We start from the raw sequence: 3541 nt of genomic DNA, 5'->3' as shown, positions 1-3541 counted from the left end.
CTATCAGCGGACCCTGCGGGCTCATTAGGAAAAAAAACAAAAGCACAGGAGCTTAGCTACCGCTGTGTTACACGTAAGCACATAGCTTTTATTTATTCATGTGTATTATATTCTATATCAATAATTAATAATCTGTTTTCTTGTTGATTTGTTTACAAAGGTTCATACAAGATATAAAACGTCCTCTAAGGGGAATTCAGGGGTTCAATGTTATTACACTTATAAAAATAGCAGAAAAACTAAATCAAAGTGAAAAACACTGTGAGCTTACCACTGTCTAAATCAATGACTGTATATAAAATATATTTTATACAGTCTTCAGTTCTTTGTGCCGTTTTTTGTTTTGTTTTTTTAATTTGTCAAGCCACTTAACACTGACCTATGAATCATTCAAGCTTAAAAAGGAAACCTAGCTCAGGGGATAAACCAGTCTTGTGTCTACACATAACAGAGAACTAAGAACCAATTTTAAATGATATCTTTAGGCATTTCTTTTACCGACATCTTGTTGTTAAAAAAACACATTTGTTACAATTTCTTCAGTCGAATCTATGAATACTGGCAAAGATAACACAGTTTTACAGGCATAAAATAGTATTTTTGCACCTACAAGGTGATTACCAAAAACTTGACATATCTCAGCATGGTGTGTACGGTGTGTCTTTAAAGGAAAGTGGGCAAGTAGAGGAACAAAGAAGAAATGCCAGACCTAAACCACTATCTACAGCAGACGAACAGTATACTTGTGTCCTTTAAAACTGGGGAAAAGTCCAGCAAATACCTGACACAGGACATGAGAGATCCATCTGAACCTCAAGTTGATCCATCTATTGTGTTTTTAAGGAACTGAAACAGGGAGAAAAGGCTGGGGTATTTAGGCCAAATTACACAACAACTGGACTGAAAATCGGTGGCAAAAGGTCTAAAGTCAAACGTCGAAATTGGGAAATTTTTGGTGAAAATCACCAATAGTCTTTATGGAGAAAGAAAATATTAAGAAATAAGGGTGGTTAAAGATTTTTGCACAATACTGTACTTTGACCTCCTAAGACCTGGCGTCCACATATGTGGACATCACATTTTGGGATGTCTAGACCAAAATACCTAATTTTTCTCTACAAGGGCCTGATATCCACTTACGAGGACATTATACTGCCACTGTTCTATGAACATTTAAAACGAATGTCCTCATATGTTGATCTCATTTTTCTCAGAAACCAAAATTAGGTAAAAAAAAAAAAAAAGAAAAGAAAAAGAAAAAAAGGAACAGGTAATTCTTTGTTTTTACATTCATCAGGTCCCAATCAACCCAAATAGCAAAGAAAAATTAAATATGCATGCCATGAAAGAGTTCGGGTCTTAGGAGGTTAAAATATGTGTATGTTGATACTAAAGACCTTTAAACCAATAAGATAAGAAAAACTATACAGTATATTCTCTAATTATTTGGCTGTGAAGGCTGCAAGGTATGGTATATAGAGACTTTGCAGTCTGTTTTCAAAATAGCAATTAGTTTTCTAAGGTGAATTTAATTTATGTGGTGTAAGAAAGCAGGCTCAGTAAGTAAGTTAGCAAATCACCAGTGTATTCATGTCTGCATTAGGAAAAGTTAAATGCAAACTGTACATCTGGTCCTTTGTATTCCTGGATAAACATGTAGTTAGCAGATTAAGGTGCACAAGCAAAGTGACTATAGCTACATTTTAATGAATATGTTTAGTGGATTTAATCGATTCTTATGTACAGAGTTAGATTGTGTCTTCACCATCTGTAATTACCAGAAAATAACATTTTGTCAAGATTTAATTTTGGGGGTTTTTTGTGGTTCTGGGTAATCCTTATCTGCCACGCAAACAAACCATTAGTCAAACCAAAGTTGTGCTTGCTGTTATTGTAGGGAGCTGTAAGCATATATCAAGAGTTTAACATTGACAACCTGTGTGGGTTGCGTTTGATCGCAGTAGATTGATAATGGTAGAGAAACATAAGCAGATGGCAAAACCAGAAATTATTTACCAGTTTAATACCAGAAAATGCACAGAAAAGTCCTTCGTATCGGTTTAGTCTGTTGACATGTAATAGATGATTTTGCGCTACATTTGTCATGTAAATAAATGATCTTCCCACTGTATGGTATGTGGGTGTGGAACAGATGTCGCTTCTCTGGGACTGCATATGAAGCCCAGGTATACACAGGCCCTGTGAATTGTTTTGTTAATTGCTATGCTGCAAATAAAATTAAACAACAAAAAAATTAAATAAAAAATACCTTTGTGCACATTTACCAGCCATTACCAGTGATTGAGTTGGGCAGAACAAAGAAAAACAATACTTGGATTCTTTATTAAATTTTTTAATGAATATTTAAATGAACATTTAATAGTATTCCCCCAGCCTTTCATGGCAGGTGGCCACAATCCTGGTTCTGGCAGGGTTTCTTCCTCTTAAAAAGGAGTTTTTTCTTCCCACTGTTGCCAAGTGCTTGCTTAAAGGATTTTCACTGTATTATTTTAAGGTCTCAACTTTACAATATAAAGGGTCTTGAGCCAGCTGCTGTTGCAATTTGGTGTTAAATAAATAAAATTGAATTGAAATGGTGTTTAATTGCCTTTTGCATTGAATTTTGTGGAATCACGTGTTTTGTTTTGTTGTGTTGTGTTTTTTTTGTTTTGTTTTGTTTTGTTTTAACTAAGTCCTTTGCTTTACACGACTCTCTCATGAAACATAACCAAAATAACTGAAACTGTGCTCTGCAGTGATGTGGATTAACATGACCTTGACTCTGCAAACACAGCCTATAAACATCTGTTGTGAGTCATGATCATGAGTTGGAGAAAGTCTGTAACCTCAGTTCATCCCACTCTGTGTAAGGTGTGTTTGTTCCTTGAGTGTGAAAAGGGACACGGTCTGCTGGCTGCCTGTTGTGATTATACCTGTTTTTGTTGTGTTTTATGTGCTGGACATTCTAGTAGAATGTGAGTCTTATATAACAAAGTCATTATTATCATTATTGTTGTTGGAATAATTAATAGTTTCCCTAGTATTTATTTTCTCTGCCCTTTGTCTCACTTAGACTTTTGTTCCTTAGTCCCACTGTGTTTCTTTGTTCATTGTTGGTGTTGACTGTGTTTGTTTCTTTGGGTCTTTTCATGTTTTACTTTGAAGGTTAGTTTTCCTGCATGGTCTGTTTCTTGATCATTTTCACCTGTCATTGATTGCATGTTCGCATCTCACCCTCTTCTGTGTCTAATCTGTAATCACATCATTAGATACACGCAAGTACCTGGTTGGGCCTTTTTTGCCTTCAGAACTCCCTCAGTTCTTCAAGGCATAGATTCAACAAGGGACTGGAAACATTCCTCTGAGATTTTAGTCCATATTGACATGATAACATCACACAGCCATCAGAAGTTGGGTAGGTTTACTGTGGTCATAATACTGTGGTTTGCTGGGCTTGGTCGGCAATAATATTCAGGTAGGCTATGTGTAAATGATACTCACTTAATTAAGGGGTCCAAAGAGTGCAGAGAAAACATACCTG

Source organism: Astatotilapia calliptera, chromosome 16 (assembly GCF_964374335.1).
Source record: "Astatotilapia calliptera chromosome 16, fAstCal68.1, whole genome shotgun sequence".
Lineage (NCBI taxonomy): Eukaryota > Metazoa > Chordata > Actinopteri > Cichliformes > Cichlidae > Astatotilapia > Astatotilapia calliptera.
This window is presented reverse-complemented; position numbering follows the sequence as displayed.